At 41.6% G+C, this 22,225-nt stretch overlaps 1 long non-coding RNA gene across 6 annotated transcripts in view; it reads left to right on the top strand.

Annotated features, from left to right (window-relative positions):
• The window catches only part of LOC112550177, a 22,243-nt gene extending 359 nt beyond the window's left edge, over positions 1-21,884 (top strand). The window contains exons 2-6 of one of the 6 annotated variants that reach the window (XR_003093856.1): positions 490-661; positions 1,324-1,381; positions 6,568-6,695; positions 11,090-11,242; positions 19,899-21,884. This is a non-coding gene — a long non-coding RNA (uncharacterized LOC112550177). Of the gene's footprint in view, positions 1-489; positions 662-1,323; positions 1,382-6,567; positions 6,696-9,024; positions 9,129-11,089; positions 11,243-19,898 lie in introns of all 6 variants that reach the window. The other 5 variants (XR_003093859.1, XR_003093858.1, XR_003093857.1 and 2 more) reach the window with 5 other exon arrangements.
• The last annotated feature ends 341 nt before the right edge of the window (positions 21,885-22,225 follow it).

The raw sequence follows: 22,225 nt of genomic DNA on the forward strand, positions 1-22,225 counted from the left end.
GCCGATCCCCCAGCCGCACGCCCTGGGGTTTCTCCAGCCGCCTTCCCCGTAACCTCGCTTTCATACGCACGCAATCGCACGGCACCTCCGTCCTCCTATTCCAACGTTAATCCACATGCCGCAGCACATCCAAATTCCCTTCACAGCCCATCTATACTGCACACCGCCTCCATCCCCAAAATGTCTAGGCTGGATCCGGATCCAACCTCCTCCTTCCCAGTCACCCAGGCTGCCTGGCACTCACCCTCCGTCTTCTCACCCGCAGTCCTGCACCAGACACCCCGTTTCCTCCTCCGATTAACATCAGCCTCCACCACCCCACCTCCGTCAGAGCCATCCTGCTCTCCTCTCATCCCAACACCCAAAACTAACCTCCTGCTTAGCACCAAAGCTCTCCCTCCCCGACCCTTTCTATGACTTCATTTGCACTTTGTATAAACACCTAACACAATAAAGTTAGGCGTAATAATAATTGTAGCCCACCCTCAGAAGGTACCAGGATTTAGCCACTGAACGAAAGCTGACCGGATGCCTCAAGAAGCTGAGTGTGCTGCCGCTTAGGACCTTTCCTTAATTATATTAAGGCCAAGCGTCAATACTCTAAGATCCTAGAAAATGGAGAAAATCATCATTTGTTCACAACGCCACCCTCCCCTGCATGGTGAGAATTACCTGAATTACCTTTTTCAGCTCACCCAGTTCTGTACACTGTGAATACAGCAATAGCAATACTGATGGCTACACAAAGCACCTCTATTTCTTCATACTCGACGATGTGTCCAAAACGATTAATCCTCCATAATTAACCTCCATAACGATTACTCCTTCATAACTGACAGGGCAATACAGCGCAAGCTATCACATTTCAGCATGATTATTTTCAGTACGGTTTCTAAAGATTGTTTTTCTATCTCCACCTTCCTTAGCAATAATCAGATGTGATTATAGAATGGTTTTCAAAAGGTAATAGGATGGTAATGGCAACCAAATAATAAATAAGAAAGTGTACTCTTATTAGTAGCAGCACTGCTGTAGGGCTTTGAGGCCTTCATAGGATACAAAAGAATCAGCTTGTTTGTGAGAGCTTCCAAAAACAACCCAACATTTCAACTACATTCACGCTAGCTAAAATGTCCATAGATAATACCAGTCCCTGCGTATCTGAATAGCTTTGCTTTCCCACAGCTGGAAACCTGCAGAATAATGCTGTGGTGTTGTCAATACCTAGTGGACAGTCTCCTTTGCTCATTGATAAAGATGCTGCTTTTGGAAGCAAGTTTCTATCACTGCACAAAAGGCCGTGAAAGACAATTTGTTTTTTAGGTTGCAAAAATGGAATGCGAGCGAGCGATTTGGTGAAGCATTGGTATTTTCAGCAAAGGTAAGGCACATGTTAGTCGACGATCAAAATAATATTTCACAGAGAAAGTTCTTTATCCCAAATTAGAACATATGTGGTTCCTGTAGTTAATTTTAACAATGAATTAGAGCTTAATTTTCAAAAGCTGCCAACTGCTCCCTCAAATCCTGGTCCCTGAGAGAGACCGCAAAAATCAGGTACCCAAAAATCACTTGTCATTTAAAAAAATGTAGCCCCATCAGTTTACTGATCTTGGCTTTATAACACGTATTTCTTGGGAACAGACTAAAGGATTTCAGCAAGAAGGGACTCTTCTTTCTCTTTTAGCTACTGAAGCCAGAAGAGTTACTTTGAATTTACACTTAATATAACAGTGATTGGTATCTAACTGTCAGCTTAATTACATTATGAGAAAATGTGTGAAAATGTGTGACTTTCACTGATACCTCGTTTGCCAGTAGTGCCCTCTCAGTTACACTTCTCGCATTCTCATCTCATTTTCACTTACGCCACTCCAGTCTCATTGAGTTCAGTGCAACTGAGCAGGACATACAATAAGGAAGGGAATTATTTGCCCTTTTGAGTGTCAACCAAATTCAGAGTCAAGTCTAAGTGAATTTAAAGTAGACTCTAGGCTGTTGTCTTTTAGACTTTCTCCCTGATCATTTACAAGGTAAATTACACTAACTTCAATTCTCCACCTCTCTCCTGATTCAGAGTCAGCTGGTGTAGGCTCCTAAATTAAGCTATGGTCATGCACTTACCACTGGGCAATTTGTATTTTCTTACACATCATCACTGAATTTAACCAAAGAGTTTAACTAACTCCATAGGAATCTAAGCGGCAATTTACATGTCAAGAGGCCAGAAGACATGGGTATAGCTGGAAAAGCAGCATATGTAAAAAGTGTAAGAGAAGAGAAATTTAATGTAGCCATACCATTTTCCTGCCTCACCCTTCTCTTTTAGCCCCTTAACAGGCACATTTCACCAACACTGATTTCTCAGAATCTGGTTCTTTATCACAAGCTGCATGTCTTAACATAAGCTGTTGTTCATACCTAAGTCCTCTTTCTTTTAATGATACAGACATGTAAAGGATTGCTTTTCCTAATGGAAGATGCTGCAGAAGAAATGCAAGAGAGCCGAACTGAGCTATCTTAAAACAATGGCAAAAATCAATCATCTTTTTTTATTAATTCTGGAAATCTAAGATTGCAATAGTTGTATTCAAGTAGTATTTGCAGCTGCCAGAAAGGAATCAAAACACAGGAGTTTCAAAGGGGGCATTATATTAATCAAAAGCATATCAAGGCTGAACCAATACATACGAAGATTGCAAGAGCAAAAAACCAAAGATATCTAGCAAAATGACCTTGAATTAGAACAAGCCAATGTATTGGACCAAATTCTGCATTCAGTTATAAAGATGCAAGTCACCTGGTTCATGGGATCTGAGGGCAGAACAAACACTTAACCAAACCCATAAAACTGACATCCCACATAGTATCAGTTATTTCCACAGCACCTCTGGATTATGTAATATTTCACAAGCAACAGAGGTCCCTGCCCAAAAAGCATACAACATAAGGGCTCTATTGTGTCATTATACACGTGTTGAATAGCAACTGCTGCAGCAAGTTGCTTTACCAGGGCAAGTTGGGGAGCCCATAAAGGTGTCTGACTTCACATCTAAGTCACATCTTAGTGAAAAATGATTCTATAACTGGATCATGTGAAAACTAACATATGAAGAAGAGTTAAAAGTATTTCTGAATGTCATGTGAATTTTTATATCTACAGTTTAATAACATGTGAAATGCAATAGAATTAAAAACTTCATCCATATTACCTAATCATTTCTAAATTTTATGGCATTTAATTTTTATAATGGAAGTTTCCAGTAGATGGTCTTGTAGGATAAATTATCTGGTACCCTTAACATTATCAAATAAACAGACTCACCAGCTATAGATTTCCTTCCTTATTTCCCCTCTTATAGTTTTGATCCCCACCCCCCCCATTTCAAACAGCATTTACTGTCATATTATGAGACCACTTAGTGTTCTTGGTTTTGTTTGTATGACTACAGAGAAACCCTACCAAATGCCCAAATGTCACTGATGTAACAAAATCATAATCTTACCCATGGAACATAATAGAAATGGTGGATGCCATTTCATTCCTGTATTTAGGAGGAACTGCCAGTCCTTGGAAGCAAATTTTTATCTTATTTATACTGATTTTATAAATCAGGTAAAATACTGATTTTACACGTTTTTTATTGATTTTACACAAACATTTTTATATGTTCTGTTGATTACAGAATTGAGACACGTATACTAATATAAGTAATAGGAAATGATATGACAGTCTTACTGGCTTAACTATTATTTTATGACACATTTAGTGATTACTCCACATTTAGTAAATATATATTTGGGGGCAGAAAATGGTTACTCTACTCTCTCCCCATCTGAAAGAGGAAGAAATAGGATGCTTTACATCCTAAGGGAAAAAAAAAAGTTCAAGTGTACTTTATTCTATGTAATATTATCATTCCAAAAAGAGCCTTTGAGTTAATTGCTGGTGTGGTTTTTAAATGATTTCTCCTTGTTTTGAAACAGTACTGCAGTATAGTTTCACTGTAAAAGGAACCCAAGATAATTCCATCACTCCTCTGAAAGGGAGCTAGTACTTTAGAAAATAAAGCTCTTTGGAAAATAAAGTACTTTGAACAGGATACACTTGCCTAAATCCTCAGTTTGAGTAGTAAAACCTCAGTTCAGTATTCCACCCATGTCAGTTATGTGTTGTTGCTATGGAATCGAGCAAATAGGAATAGTTTCGGAGTGCCCTGTGAAAGGCAGGACTTTCAGGGCTGTATCTGTTCCAAAAATGCAAACACTATTGACCGTTGGCACCAGAAAGCAGGGCCTCTATCCTCCTTCCACTGAAGTCAAAGGGTGTTTTGCCATTGATTTAATTCAAAACAGAGGCGAGGGTACATTTTGCCCTCCCCCTCACCCCTTCTTAAAAAGATGTATTTTCAGTGAGATCATTTGCATAAAGTAGCAAATTGGCATTCTCCTTGCCTTGCGTGAGAATTTTGCAAAACGCTTTGTGATTTTCTCAGGAAAACAAAGCTGGTAAAATGGCTATTTTATTTTGTAATCATTTCTAAAATTCTCGATTAGTCCTTCACCCTACATATGTGCGATTCAATTAATCCTGAAAACGTCCAACATAAAGCAAGACAGACAGTATGTCTGTTTGAGAGGGAAACACTGTTTTTTAAAATAAAATCTATCCCTATTATGTGCCCCTGAGTAGTTTTTAGTGATTCCCATCATGTCTCCTTTACTAATGGAGACATGTTTATAAAAGAGCACACAGTATCCTGCTGAAAAAGAAACTTTCAAACCAGGGAGTGTTACAGAAGTTTGGAAACTAAAAGCCCTGTGATGAGAGAGTAAAGTTATATACAAAGATCCTTTGTTTTTAGTGACCGGGCTTGACCTCACATGACTAAACAATAACGGATATGTAATTTGGCAGTGGAAAGTTTCAATATCAGCATTATTTCTTTTTCTATATAATATTTGGAATATTTGACCATGGCAAAGGGCCATGAACTTGACTGATAAGATTGTAGGCAGTAATGGTTCAGCTATCCATTATACCTCCTTTTAAGACAGCTGACTCCTTTTAATCTATTTCATCTTCCTTATCCTGAAAACAAATACCAAATTAATTAAGACTACAGCAAATTTCTCCTAGATAACATAGCACATCGCATAGCCGAAGGATTTTTTTCCCCTCCCAAATATCATCTTTGTTAATGTAATCTTAAAAGATAAAGGTCATTTTAGTCATCAGAGCTATCCCTACCTTTTCCCTTACTTGTTACTCACTTTGCTTAAGCACAAGGAAGACTTTTGTTCTAACAGAAAGCATTACTGGATTAAAACCAGCATTGCAGATAGTACAGAATGATTAACTCTTAAACTTGCAATCACAGCATTGGTCACCCATTAAGTTGTTGGAGCAAAAATATTTACAAAGTCTTAGCTTTCCATAGGAATTTCTTAGCATTCTTAATTCAGTGCTAGTCACTGACACCATTTCAGACAAGTCTTCTTGAGCCAAGTTGTTCGTCCTTTGAGTTGGAAGATGACTTTGACATCACTTTTGAACACATGAGTGGCTGATCAGGCCAATTTGTGCTTTGAACTGTCACTCTATGGCACACTGAGCAAGAGATGCTGCTTTGGGTTGCTTGATCAACAGCGGACATGCTGCTGTTTGCACTTTTGTTCTGCCTTAGCAGTCCTTCTCTGCTTATAGACTGGTAGCTGCAGTAGGGATGAGGATTTGCCAGGTGGAATGATTATGAGCGAGATCTTCTCAGGGCTTCAGGTCAATGTTGAAATGTTTCAGGGATGACTTGAGGGGGTCCTTGAAGCATTTCTTCCTCCTTTGGCTCACCATAAAGGATCTTTGGCAGTCGCTCACCTGACATCCTGGTGACATAGCCTACCCCTCTCAACTGTGATTTCATCAACAGAGTATGGCTGCTTGGAATACCTGCCCGAGTAAGAACCTCAGTGTCTTGTCTTGCCATCTTAGTCTCATCAGTTTCCTGAGACAGCCCACGTGAAAGCAGCCCAGCTTCATAGCATGGCGTTTGTACACCGTCCAGATTTTGCATGCATACATCAGGATTGGTAATGCTTGGTAGGTTGTGTAAAAATACAAGCTTCCCAATCCTCTTTGCTTTTACCCTTTCTGGAGACGCCCTGCTAAGAACAAAGACACAGCTTATAAACACTCCATGTACTTCTTGTCTTTCTTTGTTGAGACCACTTGCAAAGATCTCAGTCACTGCTACTAGTAGTTGTGATCTTTTTTTTTTTTTTTTTTTTTTGGTATGAATATGTAGAAAAAAATAGTTAACTGAAACTACCATACAGGCCACTAAATATCTAGGGACGGCAAAGAATCATATTCATAGTTCCCTTTGATGTCCAATTGTAAATCAGTTAAAGATTGGTGTATTTATGAGACTTTGGGCATATTATGGGTAAATCTGGTTTTTTTTATTAGTTCACAGATATCCCAAATTCCAGTAAATACCTTGTGTTGGACTCCAACTCGCTGCCAAGCCCCCCTGCAGAAGGCACCGTAACTGTTTACTTCTCTTTCAGCTGCCTGGCACCTTGGCAGAAAATGCAAAGCTGTCTCTTTTCCTCCAGGGATACTATTATGGATACTATATGATTAAGAAGCTTAAAAGCTGGAGGCAGTACAGATCATTTTGCAAAAAAATGCACAAGTGAGTCAAAATCTATGATTTTATCAAAATTTGCCATGACTCATCTACCACTGATTACAACAGTGCTGTGGCAGAGCACAGCTCCTAATTACAGATTGACATTAGACAAGTCATTTGTCAGACGTGAAGGTCTTAAAAAGCAGGACAGTTTTCTTAGTGTTGCTTTAATGTGGGATTTTAAGGGTTTTTCCCCCATTTTTCTTTGTAATTACATAAGAAATCTGTTAGATTTATAAACTGCAAGTTAGGATCTTTTTGTTTGGTTTGCTGGGGAATCTTCTCAAGAAGAGAATGAAAAGATTATTGGAAATATTTAGGGAGAATTAGGAAAAATCTCTGCGTAAGTATAATAATTCTTCCACAGACCATTGCAGCTTTTAAAATCCACATAAATGCAGAATTAGGGCACTATAATCCTAGCATTTTCCAATCCTATATCTCATCCACTATGTTATAAAGGACATGAGAAATGTCCAAAAGCCAAGAAATAGGGAGATTCAAATTTAATTACCTATGATACCTATGTACACATTAACATATACCTGCATTAAATGACTTGACCAGTGCACGATTTTGTAAAAGGTGTACAGAAATAAGAATTCCCATCAATGTTTTTATTTAATCTTTTTTTGTAAATAAACTACTGCAACTATACTTCAAGGATCTCTGGATTAAATTATTCATAACTAGCTACAGTTTAACTCCACTTAAATGAAGTTTTTGTCTGTAAATATAAGCAAATATATTACAAAATATGAATAATGATGAAGTTTGTTTCTGCATCTACAAACTAAGCCACCAGAAAAGCTACATTCATTTTCTCCCTTTGACCTTCCCTTTTTCAAGTATCTAAGTACACCACTAGTTACATTTCAGGTCTAGTATGCAAACTGTCAAGCATTGTTCCCATGGTCTCCGTTAATCTGCGTTTCCCAAACAAAAGGGGTTTTTTTCCCCCCTTTTCTCTCTTGTGTCTCCTGGACCTGAGAAATATAGAGATTAAAAGGACAGTACTGTGAAACCTAAGGCTGGACAGGTGACAGTTTTATGGCTCTACATTTCGCAAACCTTTAAAGGTCTGTAAGTTTGAGCACTTTCAGTACCAGTTAATCATACACAATTATACCTGGCCAGTTATTACTTTCAGATACTAAAACTCACAACATTATAAAATCCTACTCAGATATTTCTTGCAGTTTAAGACTAAGGCTTTATTCCATTCCTGAGCCGCCTCCACCTCCAAAACTGTAGGAGCATTTTGTGTGAACATCAGGATATTGGGATGTTTTGTAATCCCAGGGAGGGGAGAGGTAGGCTGCTGAATGGAGGAGCCATGCTGTTTAGAGTATTGTATTTAGAAATGTCATATGCAATATACACTAATGGCCCAATTTTGCCTTCTGGTATGTCTGCACACAGATCCACTTGGGCCATGTCATTATTAGCACAAACTTTTTTTTCTTACATGCAAACCCTAATCCCCTTGCACACTGCAGTTTTTACATCAGAAAGGGATGGTACACTCAGGCTGCAGCAACATGAGAGGGCACAACACAGGGCAGCACAGAGTTAGCACTGAATTTTTCATAGGTCCCTGAGAGCTAAGCTAATACACGTTCACAAGCTCCTTTCTTTTCCTTACTCAACAATTTTCTCCATTCCTTTAATAAGTCTCCCACTGGCAACAGCAATCCCTCCATTCAACGATGATCTGTACCATAGCTTATTGATTGGTCTTGAAGTGACTTAAATGCCCAGTCCCTGAGCCACAGATCTGTCTACAGAAGTTGCAGGTCTTTCCACAGGGAAGAGCAGGCTGTAGGCTGAGATGTCTCTCCTTCTTCCTTTGCTCTGTCTTCTCTGCTTTGAGGGCAAGTTGCTTTACCTTGAAGCAGGCTGCTGCTTGGTTAAGGTTGTGGTGCTATTGGAGTTGGTTAGTATCCTTTATGTCAGCATCCATTTTCTTAAGGTATGCCTTCAATGTGTCCTTGTTGTATTTCTTCTGGCCATCACGAGATCTCAGGCTACAATCAAACTGGGAATAGAGCACTTGTTTTGGGTGTTAAAAGTCAGTATGCATCTACACACAATGTCTGGTTCAGTGTGCTTGAGGATAACTGACTCAGTGCTGGTAATCTGGTATCAGCCAGAATACTGGCATTTGTACAACAATCTTCCCATTTAATGCAGAGGACTTTCCAGAGCCATCATTGGCGATACCTCTCCAGGCTCTTGAGGTGACAAATGGTAGGTCTCCCATGTTTCACATCGGTAGAGGAGAGTGAGGATGATGACTGTGTTGTAAACCTGGACCTTGGTGTCTTTCCAGGGATCACAATCAATAAAAACACACCTGAGGAAAATCCCAGATCCTGAAATGGATCTCCTCATTAATCCTGTAGTGGATCACCTCTGAGAAATGTAGCTACAGAGGTAAGGGAGGTGCTCATCTACCTCCACGGTCTTTCCTCAATGGGAAGTTGAGGGGGGTGGTCATATTCATGCCCTGAGCAAGCTGATAAAACACTTTAGTCTTCTTGATGTTGAGAGAGGCCCAAAGTTTAGTAGGCTTTTGTAAGGAGATCCAGCACTGCCTGGAGGTTTTCCTCAATGTGTACAAGGATGGCACATTTCTCATTGTATTGAAGGTCAAGGTTCTTTGGTTTGAATACTTTGGTCTTTGAGTTTAAACATCCCAGGCCGAAAAACCCTCCATCTGTTCAGTATTCAGTGTTGATTCCAGAATGGGGATGGTCCTTACAGAAATGAGGGTGACAGTAAAAAAAAATGGAAAACAGAATTTAGGGGATGACGTATCCTGACTTGGCCCCAGGTCGGATGACAAATGGACCTAGCTCCAATTCTCTACAAAAAATAGTCTCAGTCTTCTGGTTGGAGAGAAGCCTCAAGACTTCGATGTATTTTCTAAGCCTCTACACAGAGGAGATAATGCATAGGGTTCTTTGTATGAGAGAGCAAGGTCTGTTCGTGGTATTTTTTATTGGATCAACTGTATAGTTGAGAGAGAGAGGCTAGATAAACTTTTGGGAACAAGCCGTCCTTCCTTTAAAGCAGTGGTTTGCAACCTGTGGACCCCTAACATTTTTTGAAGGGAGGTACAGACCCCTTTCCCAACTTCTTTCCCAACTACATAGTTGGTCCAATAAAAGATATCACAAACCCCCCTCACGTCTCATGCATTTCCTGCACAGAGGGATTCTTCTGTTGCAAAGAACTCAGAAAACCCACAGCAGGTCAGAATGTTTTAACACTATTGACTCCTATTTGAAATATCTGGGTATATCTTGTGAATCATGTTAGCACACCTAACAGTGATAATATCACGTGGCACCCTTGAAAGGATCTCAAGGCACCCCAGGGTGTCAGGTCTCCCTAATCGAGAATCACTGATCTAGTCCATCATCCTATCCTGAGGTAGGATCAACTGTACCTAAACTAATCCCAAGAATTAGCACTCCCATAAAACTACATCCAATCCTGTCACCCATGTTAAAGAAAAGATGAATTCAAAGTAATTCAAGGTGCAGAGGAGGGCTAGGATAATCAGGGAAATGGAGAAGAGAGAACACTAGTGGTATGTCATCATGGCATAATACAGAGTTGTACAGAAATATCTGAAGTACCCATTACCCCCCACAAGCTCCAACACCTGCAAATGCACTAATGACGTCATTCTGGGACAGCAAACTCATGACTCCCATTTCCAGAATGCTACAGGGCAGCTCCTGCAGATGGCACTGGGGCAACTCAGCCTTGCTCTCTTGAAAGCTTTTAAGTGACTTTGTGACATGAATCATAGGTTAGAACAGCTAATGGATCTTAACCGAGTGAGTGCCAAAGGGCAAGGGCTAATACTCCATGCAGCAAGGCACTGAATAAAGTACTACGGCCATCAGGGCCAAGCCTGATCTCAATGTCAGGACAGCAACGTGCAAAATAATGAATGGAAAAGATGAAGCAAATGGTGTTCCCTTGCATAAACATCTAGATGGTAATCAGTGAGTCCATGACAAAACCTTCAAAGTCACTTAGAAAAGAAAGTAGAACTTGTAAAAGATCGGGTATTTATATGTATGTCAGAAACATCCACAATTGCATTCCATAGACATTTAAAAAAAAAAAAAGAAAGGCTAAAAAGCACATACGTGTCAGGAGCTGCTAAGGACCAGAATCTGGCGTCTCTACTTTGAAGAATCCTCAATTCTGAATATAATCCCTACCAAAGTCAAAGGGAGTCCTCGCAGACTGGCATAGCCCTCGATGTGAAGGTGGTGGAATCTTGTTCTCAGCTGGGGAGGCTAGGTAGCAATTTCCCTATGGGCGGGGTTTTTTAATAACATAATAAAAAAAAACCTTTAATTTTCCATTGGCAGGTTTCCTTGAACACTCCTCTGAAGCAGCTGGGATGGGCCACGATGGTGAGAGAAGATGCTCAACAGAGGTCTGCTTCCTTCAGTGTCTCAGCTCCAAATGCCTTCGAGTTACACAACAAGCCTCTGCGTTACATCACACGAGGCTCTTGAAAGGTCATGCATCTTCCATTCCCAATCAAACTTCAAAACACCAAAGAATAAGCAACCTTTATAGAACAGAATTATAAATACTCATAACCAGCCTACAAACTAATCTGACTAACAATGTTGAATTAGCCTATTGGGCACCCATCAGGGATTTCAGAACCTGTTCTCGAGAAACAGAAAGTCCATTTGTTTTGCCATGTCCTGGGCCTCATCTCTCCTCATCTGCTGTGGCTGTTGCCTTCTTGAGGCCTTCTTGAGCAAAAAACAGCCCATGCAATTATCTTTATTCTCTCACTTCTGGAAGCGATAGAAGGTGTTACCAGTTTCTCTCCCTGGGGTGCGCTTGGGCCACTTCTTGGACTAGACAGCCCGCTGCTCTTTTCCATCATAAAGAGTCCTTTGTTCTGGTGTCTAACAGCATTTGGAAATGATTTCAATTTCAAACCCAATTATGAGGCATCGCGTGTAATCAGTCAGGTAGGGAATGAAAAATAAAAGGAAATGAATGAACTGCAAATTTTGTATCAAGATGGTCAAGGCTACTTTAGCCACCCGTTTACCAGGTAAGGCAAGGTTATCACTCTGCATACTCATTCCCTTTAGCTGGTCTAAAGGGGATCTCTCTAAAACCTTTTCATCTCATATGGTTTTACAGGAAGCAGAAAACAGCCTTATTTTACTATTTAAAAATATGTCTTTTCTTCCCACTTTTGTTTCACTGTCTGAGATATACACCTAGTTCAAAGGTTTCTCAGTCCTATCTGCATCTTATCCTGGCCTCAATCCTGCTCATTAAGACCTTTCATATATTTAATATTAAGCCACTAGGTAAGTGTTTGCTCGATTGGACATTAGAGCTACTTTTTAATGCCTTTGCCATAGCGTGAGTTGCAAGTTATTTTCATGACATCCTTTGACTCACTCTCTCCAACACCGACCTTGCTCCAACATAATTAGAGTTGAAGCCTTATAGAGAGAGTTAACACTTGGTGCAGCACAAAACTCAACCGCCTTGTGATCTTCTACTGTATAACCCTTATCTCCTCATCTCCTCCTGCAATTTTGTCCAACCTAAATGAAACTCTTTGGGGTGTAGACTTCTGGCTCCCCTGAAGTCAACGGTAAAACATGCATTGACTTCAGAGCAGCCAAGCTTCCACCTATAGTTCTAGCTGTCTATACAAATTCCTATAACTCTGGATGATAATAAAACAATGATAATGTGAAAATGAGATAAACCACCTGGGACCCATCTTAAATTTACACCTCCATTAAATTTTAAGCAAAGCATATGTGTAGGTGAGGATTTTAATGACTAAAAAGTTGTTCAATTAGTCAAAACCTTTGAAAAACAGGCTCTCGTTATTAGTCGGGCCCTGAGCAAGACAGTTTACGTAGCTGCAATCTGCATGCCATTATATAATATACCTTAATAATAAAGAATCTGTTATGTAGCCACACAAAGAGCGCAAGCAAACAATACATTATACCATCAGACAGTATCTTGAGTCATGGCTGCAAGCACGGGCAAAAAAACAACTTCCAAATACGTTGATATAGAAAGGGATTTTCAGATGCTGTAGTGCTAATCTACAGTCCCAAGGCTGAGATTACTATCAGAAGGGTCAGTTTAATAAAAATTTCTTATCAGAGAAAATACCTGAATGACAAAGTGAATAAACCTTTCTGGAAAACATATCTTTATGAAGTTCTTAATTTGCAAATTCTCCTCCATTTAAAGCAACACATATTTCTCTCTCTCTGTCCTTTTGATAAATATCTTCTCTTTTGGATTACAAACCTAGTCTCCCAGACTGCAGCATTTTGTTCTAAATGTCAAATAGATACACCAGTATGTGTGTCCTGAATACAGACGTCCCAGTCCTACTATCACTTATGCGCTTAACTTCAGTTGGATGATATTTAAAGTTATAAATATGCATTAAAAGTTTGCAGGATCAGGGTCTGGATTACAACTTCTTTGATCCTAATGAGGATACAGAAACTATCTCATTGCTCTGAAGTGTTGTTATTTCTTTGGTAAAATTTGAGAAATGAATATTAAGTCCAGTGGATACTCCTGAGCCTTTTCATCCTAAATTTAGGCACCATGCTTCAATGCATTCAACTTGAATACTATCTTGCACCAAGCATGATGCCCAAATTTAGGCACATTAGGTACCTATACACATGCAGCGAGGCTGCTACGATGCACTGTAATTACAGCACGATGTAGCAAACTCGATTTATCGTGTCTACTGGAATGTGGTAATTGCCACACTCTAACAGACTCCACCATCACGTATATTAGCATTTCCACACTGAAAAATGGAGGCAGGGGCACTTTAACGCTCATTCGATGAGCTTTAATTAAAGTGCCCCCGCCACCATTTTTCAGCATGGGGACGCTAATACACATGATGCTCTCGGCACTTTAATTAAAAAGTGCCAATTAAAGCTGCCTCCCCACCTCCTGCCACTCCCAGGGCACATGTATAAATGCCCACTGATTCAATATATAGACCTAAATATGGCCTACTTGTTGGAGATGCTAAACACTCTCATTTTCCATTGACTTTAAATGACCAAAAATTGAAATATTAAACATTTATTTCTAATGTTATGAGAAACAAAACTAATTGTATGTGGAATGGGCTTTTTTTTAAGACACCTGCCAGAAAATGTACACTCTGTTATTTAGAGAGACTGAACTCTCATACAGAGTTCAGTTAAGGGCCAGTTTTCAGAGAGACCAGGTAGGTTATATGAGCCCCTGGTTCTTAACCAAGGACTTAACAGTGATATTGGTTTTATGGCTGATTATAACCTACCTGATCCCTGAATTCTCCCCACACATGAAAGGTAAGAAAGACCCCCTCCCTTTTGATAGGTCTTGATATCCCAGTAATCAGCTTCTTTTCTTCTGCAAATTGTTTGCCAGTTATCCCTGGGAATTTCTTACCCCCCCTACCCCCTTACTGTTTTCTTACTAAGCTGTGCTGGCTCTCACTGCTCAGACCTGATGAAGAATGGCTTGCTTTCTAAAGCTTGTCTGTTTCTATCCCAACTATTTAGTTGGTTCAGTCCAAGATATCAGCCTAAGAAATCCTTGCCTCTTAAGCAAGGTATGTGAAACAATGCAGGTATCATCCCCTTGTCTTCATTTAGGAGTATTACATGACACTCCATAGGGAGAGTGGCTGATGGGCAGCATCTGATGAAGCAAGTTTACACTATGCATTTCTGAGGGTGCATCTGCGTGTGCAATTCATTTGAAGCAGTAAGTTTATTGCTCCCAGGCATTGTATTTGAATGTGCACCCATGGCTGCAGCACGTTGAACTAGGTCAAAGCAGCTCCAGCTGGCACAGGGCCCAGGGGGGTCAGCCTGCCAACCCCAGGGTGCTCCAACCTGGCTCAATGCGCTGCGAAGGGGCTCGGTGTGGCACGAAGGTGCTCCAGTGCGGGGCTAGCCTGCAGGCAGTCCCATCAGTGTCTGCATGTGTGTTGTGGTGCAGCTAATAACTCCACTACAGGATAGTACTTGTGTTTACAAGTAGTGGATTTTATTAGTTTACTGCAGTCTAACAGGGCCACACATGTAGATGCTGAGACTTTACTGCGGAGCTAATTAGTCAGCTCTGCAGTAAACATTTCATGTAGATTTAGTTAGTCTGTAAGGTATACATTTACCCTGCCTTCTGCCTGACTTCAGACTAACATGGCTATTTCATTCTGATCTGAGCGAGCCAGAATAACAGCAGAAAGGGGTAACATGAAATGAAATCCTACAGGCAGGCAGGCTCAGGGTGTAGCAATATGCTCTACAGCGAGGAGGCTGGTTATCTCAAAACATTTTATCTGTTCAAAGGGAACAGCAGTGCTAGGGAGGGAAAACCTCTGATTTTTTCCTTGTTCACATCCTGACAAGACTTAGGCAGTCCAACTTTGCTTTTAGCTTCCTTTGCTATTTTTAGAGAGATCTTTTATACCACATCTTAGAGATTCTCTCTCACCAAGTCTCAATCTCTGGAAACACTTGAGCCACTAATTTAGCAGCTCCATCCAATCACTGCAGAAGTCAGCCGAAACAAAAAGACAAGCTGTATGAATTACCTGAGAACTTGACTCCTCATAACTCACTGATTTTTTTATTTTTTTCCTCACAAGAGAGAAGAAAAAAAAAACCCCACTTCTACTCTGATCATCTTTTTTTTGGGCTGTAACAGGCAGAACATGAAATGCCTTAATTGCTCTATTCTCAGGGAACGTATGTATGAAAAGAGAGATACGTATCATATCTCTATACATGTATCTGGATATATTTACTCTGCAGGCAAGAATGGATGGCTGCCAGTTAGAAGCAATTTATTTATTTTCCTCACATCCAGTCCTAGCATAACCTGTGCATTGAAAAAGCCATGTCTTTGGTTTGTTTGCCCACAGCCATAGAAAGAGGAAACAGCTTAGCACTGTCATCTGTATCTAAAAAGTTTGATAAAATGACTAATAATCAAAATAGTAATCAAGCTCAGAGATTACAAGGTGCCCTAAGGGTCAGACTTAATTGGATAAACCTTAATTCTTCCACATAATTGTCTTACAAACTGGAAACCTTTCTTAGTAAAAAGCAGAGTTGTTTTATGCCAGTGGTGCTCAACATTCTGGCCCCATGGACTAGATGGGTGATGTGGGATGTGACGGGGCCGTCTCAAGGTCAGTCCAGTCATTGGCCCACCCACCTGTCTAGGGCAGTCTGCCCATCTGCCTTTCCTGCCATGCCTTTGATGTAACTCGTAAGTTGTTTCTAGGTGGGGGGCTGCCCATTTAATGCCCAATACCAATGGCATAATACATGGTTCCATCCCATCCCTACACTGTGTCCCAGGCCTTGCAGATGGCATCATTATATGACTTCAGCTCCATACTGGGCCTAACTATATGCTTGCCTAATGTTCAGACCCAACCTGGATCCCTCCTGCTCACGCAACCCAATCTCTGCCTTTATTCTGGGCTGCAAAACTCCCTAGACCTCTTTCCCTCTTGGCAGTGGCCCACCCTGGGACTTTTTCCCTCTCATCAGTGGCTCACTCTGGGACCTTTGGCCTTACAGGCCCTGGCCTCACCTCTAGGCCAGTTGGAACTCCAGGCCCTTGGCTCTGGCCATCACTCGCAGTGGGTGTCCTCGCCCTTTGGCTGTTCTGGTCCCAACATGGGCCAGCCAAGGTTTTTCTGGCTAGGTTTAGAGCAGCTAGCCCTCTTCCCCATATGGGTCCACCTTCTCAGGCCCCTCCAAACACTGTCCGCACTCTCTGGGGTTGTTGGCCACATAGTCACTCTGGACCCCTCCTAGGTCCACTGTTCCACCCACACTGGATTCACTTGGTCTCTACCCCTTACTAAGTCTCTACTCCAGCTGGCCTATGCACAGTCGTTCAGGCCCCCCCATGGACCCTACTCTATGCAGCCTACCACTTTCACCCTGCCCCCTCAGTGGGCCCAATACCTCGCCCCCTCACTGGGGCTTCTACTCTGCCCCTTGACTGGGGCTCCTGGGCCTGATGCCCCAATAATTGCCAGCTCTGGTTATTAATTTATATAATTTACCCTGTCTTATATGCAGGGTGCCCTCTTGTGGTCATGTGACCACCTAATTAGGCCTCGCACCTGCCAGCTGTTCCACAGCCTGCTCAAACCTCTTAAAGTGACAGGCACAACCTGTGCTCTGCCACAGGAGTCAGTCCAGCTTTTGGTTGGTGTGTGGGGCCATGTCATCCAGTCCACAGGGCTCCTTTACACATCTGGAAATTTGGTGGCAGGGAAGCAGTCACAGCATTAAGTGCTTCAGTTCTGGAAGCCATGGCAATTAATGCTGCCACCACTTCCCTACTACTAAATTTCTGGCCACATGGGGAGTCCCGTATGTCAGATGCTGTGGCCCTGAAGACTAGATTTGGCCTGCAGGGCAGTGGTTGAACGCTACTGTTTTATGGCATGGATTTATACCTTATGCATTGACTCTTTTTTGTCCTAGAAAGGTGGGTGTTTTCTGTGGAGGAGTTCATACCTATACTTAGAAAAAAATTGGCTTTTTATATGGATCATCGATTCATAGATGTTAGGGTCGGAAGGGACCTCAGTAGATCATCGAGTCCGACCCCCTGCACAAGCAAGAAAGAGTGCTGGGTCTAGATGACTCCAGCTAGATACTCATCTAACCTCCTCTTGAAGACCCCCAGGGAAGAGAGAGTACCACCTCCCTTGGGAGCCCATTCCAGAGCCTAGCAGCCCTAACCACAAAGTAATGTCTCCTGATGTCCAGCCTGAACCTGCTCTCTAACAATTTGTGGCCGTTATTCCTAGCAATTAGTATTCCTAGTTTGTAGTAGTTTAGTGCAAAGAGCATCAGAATTGGGACCCCAGTGTGCTAAATGGGTTATCCGCATCCCTCTTGAAGTGCGGCGCCCAGAATTGCATGCAGTACTCCAACTGCGGTCTGACCAGCGCCCGATAGAGGGGAAGTATCACCTCCTTGGACCTATTTGTCATGCATCTGTTGATGCACAATAAAGTGCCATTGGCTTTTTTGATGGCTTCGTCACACTGCCGACTCATGTTCATCTTGGAGTCCACTAGGACTCCAAGATCCCTTTCCACTTCCGTGCCACCCAGCAGGTCATTCCCTAGGCTGTAGGTGTGCTGGACATTTTTCCTCCCTAGGTGCAGTACTTTGCATTTCTCCTTGTTGAACTGCATTCTGTTGTTTTGTGCCCACTTGTCCAACCTGTCCAGGTCTGCTTGCAGCTATTCCCTGCCCTCCGGTGTGTCCACTTCTCCCCATAGCTTTGTGTCATCTGCACACTTGGACAGAGTACATTTCACTCCCTCGTCCCAGTCACTGATGAAGACATTAAAGAGTATCGGTCCAAGGACCGAACCCTGTGGGACCCCACTTCCCACACCCTTCCAGTTCGAAACCGACCCATCCACCACGACTCTCTGGGTGCGACCCTCCAGCCAATTGGCCACCCACTGGACTGTGTAGTCATCCAAGTCACAGCCTCTTAACTTGTTCACCAGTATGGGGTGGGATACCGTATCGAAGGCCTTCCTGAAGTCTAAGTATACGACATCCACCCCTCCTCCTGTGTCCAGGCATCCCTCCTCCTGTGTCCAGGCGTGGATCATGTAGTTCTTTGAGTTAAACTAGGCTCATTCACAAGTGATTAGAGAATGTCTTAAACATTCAAGCTTTCAAAATATGCTGTGCCACAATATACATGTTTAAAAAGGACAGAGGCACAGATATTTTTAATTTAAAGCAACTTTTTTTTGGTTTAACTATAACCTAGCATTTTCAAATTTCACTTGGAATGAGCCTTTGATGTAAGAAAGCCCAGAAAAATATTCTTCAGCTACATTGGCGTTAGTAGGAAGAAGCACTAAGCAGGTGCTTTTCCTGGATACTTTCCTAAATGTGAAATTTTGCTTCTACTTAGGTCTCGCCCACACAATCTTATTCCAGCATAATTTTGACAGTAATGCTTGTGTTTTTTTTAACCAATGCACTTATACCAGTACAGGCCATAGCATTGATGCCCTACATAATTATACCTTATTCATCTCATGCTACTGGGAGTTTTTACCACTTGGTATAGTTAAGGTGGTATATTTTGTGTTTAGACAAGTATTCAGAAAGTTTGGGCATTTGTGGTGGAACCTTTTTAAAATATTCCTTGATTTCCTGAGATTTCCTTTTTTCATAGTTTCATAGTAGCTAGGGTCAGGAGGGACCTGAACAGATTATCTAGCCTGACCCCCTGCCACAGGCAGGAATGAATGCTGGGTTCACAAGACCCCCGACAGGTGATTGTCCAACCTCCTCTTGAATTTGCCCAAGGTAGGGGTGAGGACCACTTCCCTGGGAAGTTGGTTCCAGATTTTGACCACCCTAACTGTCAGGAGGGACCTGAACAGATTATCTAGCCTGACCCCCTGCCACAGGCAGGAATGAATGCTGGGTTCACAAGACCCCAGACAGGTGATTGTCCAACCTCCTCTTGAATTTGTCCAAGGTAGGGGTGAGGACCACTTCCCTGGGAAACTGGTTCCAGATTTTGGCCACCCTAACTGTAAAATATTGCCTTCTGATCTCTAACCTAAACCTATTCTCCATTAGCTTATTACCGTTGTTCCTCGTCACCCCAGGTGGTGCTGGGGAGAATAGGGATCTTCCTATTTGCTGATGATCTCCCCTGATGAGTTTGTAGGCAGCCACCAGGTTCCCCCTCAGCCTCCTCTTGCTGAGGCTGTACAGGTTCAGGTCCATTAGTCTCTCCTCGTAGGGCCTGTCCTGCTGCCCTCTCACCAAGCAGGTGGCCCTCCTCTGAACTCTCTCTAGGCTGGCCACATCCTTTTTAAAGTGTGGCACCCAGTACTGGACACAGTACTCCAACTGTGGCCTGACCAGTGTCGCGTAGAGGGGGAGTATCACCTCTCTTTAACCCTATTATTACAATATCCTCACTTTTCCAATACTTATGGGTTTTTTTAATTCGTTTTTCAATTTTCTGTCATCCATAAGAGTTTTATAAGGTTGCTTTAAATTAATAACCATCTAGGTACTAATCCAAGTCTAATTCAACTGTATTTTTTTAATTTAGGAAAGATCGGGTGCTCCTGCTGATACCGCTCTGCTCTAGAGATGCTACAAAACACTCCAGCTGAATATAGGTAGCCAGAGCTGGATGGCCTCCTTGTTTCTAGGCACTCCTAGATATTATTGTTGGAAAGTCACATATCATCCCAGAAGAGCCTTATACTCTGTATACAAGGCCGTTGGATGTTGGTGAAAAGGAGGCATAGGTTGCAATGTTTTCAATATACCTCTGACACCCATACCTTTGTATCCATAGACAATTCCTTTTGATTTATGATTTTGTGCTATGTTTACTTCCTGAGATGATGGCTCAGAGCATTATATCAGCACCTAACAATGCATTTTAGAAATCTGAAAAAGCAACTAAAAAAGTGTCTCATCGCATCCAGGCAGTGCTGATGAATGCCTGATCTGCGCTCTGGGCAAGGCAGATGTGAAAATGTAAAGTAGTTGCCTGAAGCTTGATACATGATTAGACAGAGGTGATGCTGGTGTATGGGGGAAAACAGCCAGAAGAAATGGCAAGGATTCCCTCTGCCCCTACCATTTATAAGGTATAACCTCATTTCATTAGTACCTAGAACAGACCTCATGGGATCAGGAGAAAAGTTCATTAAAAAAGAAGACTTTTTATAAAAATGGAGGACATAACATGGAAGACAAATGATTTATGCTGTTAGGATTTTTTAAAGTGGGGTTTACCTGAGGAGGGTTTGTTACAACAACCTCATACTGTCTACGATCCCATTACCATCTGAACTGAGTGCCTCACAATTTACCTTCACAGCACCTCGTGGGGGGCAGGGACATACAAAGAGTTGAAGGAACTTGCCTGAGGTCATTCTGAAGTCTAAAGTGGAGTAAGCCATTGAACTTGGATTTCACAAGCCATTGAACTTGGATTCCACCACCAGAGAGATGGTGGAAGCTCCATCCTTGGAGGTTTTCAAAACCTGGCTAGACAAAGCTTCGGCTGGGATGATCTAGTTAGGGTTGGTCCTGCTTTGAACTAGATGTGACCTGCTAAGGTCCCTTCCAACCCTCGTTTCTATGAATCTATGATAAGTGTCTGGTCCCTACAGGATGCACATCCACTACCCACTATGTATGGCTCAGTCACCAGAGCATGTTTACCTCTCAAGGGTTTGAAAATGGTAGTAACAATAAAAATATGTTACAATTACCACTGAATCTTCAGATGATCAATGTTCATATAGCACCAGTGTCTAGAAGATCTTTTTCTTATTTATATCTGTTCAGAAAATTGTGACTATTTCTTTTGAATGAAGATCTTACAACTGTGGCCTATGTCTTTGCCACCTCAAGATTGAATTATAGCAATGTGGTCTTTAAAGAGGTTATGCCTCTTATCATCTGGTAAATGGATGATGGAATAGAATTGGGCAGCTTGTTTATTGAACTATGCATTTCACCAAAGGCATGTGACTGAAGGTGTCCAGGATAAGCACTGACTGACTATTGATTTCCAGATGGTTTAGGCTTGTGGTTTTGACTTATACAATCATAAAAAAAAAAAAAGCTGGTCTTCTTGAGGAACCACCTTTCAAAATAAATATGTAATATATTTCTGATCTTGTTAATTTTCTGTATCAGGTAGTGAGATGGCAAAGATTTTTATGGCACCTTGGTCTGTTTGGATCTAAAATGAGTGACACAAGTGGAAGTTAACAGCAAACCGGAAGTACAGAGTAAAGTAGTAGCAATAAATAGAAAGAATGTATTCTTAGGAACTACAGCATTAGTTTAGAAGACACGTGTTGTGAGGTCTACTCTTTGCTGACTCATTTTGTGCCCATTGACAAGTCACCTAACTTTTGTATACCTGGTTTACTGCAGCTAAGAAAAAATACCTGTTTTAAATGTCCGAGCATAAACATCCTAGATGAAACATGCTATAAAATTTGTAAGCTTTATAAAGATGAATTATTCTACTTATAAATGAGGAAATAAATACTCACATACCTTGCAGGATGTTGTGACTCCTATTTAATTACTGTTTGTATGAGACTTCAAGTTTGCTCCATGAAACTCTCTGTAAATGAAAGAATTGACCATCCCTTAACTAAACCCTTTCAGTTACCATTCTTGTATGCTCAGTAGGGCTGTGCAAAGCTTCGGGTGCTGATTCAATTTGAAGGAGATTTGGCCCAATTCGGTGGCTGAATCTCCAAATCTGAATTGAATCAGGGGACAGTTAAAAGGTCTGAATCAATTTGAAGCTCTCCAAGTTGATTCAGAAAAGATTTGGAGAGCTTCAGTGATTCAGGCAGTCCCTGCCCGCTGCAGCAGAGAGCTGGACCCAGACTCCAT

This window comes from Alligator sinensis, unplaced genomic scaffold (genome assembly GCF_000455745.1).
Source record: "Alligator sinensis unplaced genomic scaffold, ASM45574v1 scaffold559_2, whole genome shotgun sequence".
NCBI lineage: Eukaryota > Metazoa > Chordata > Crocodylia > Alligatoridae > Alligator > Alligator sinensis.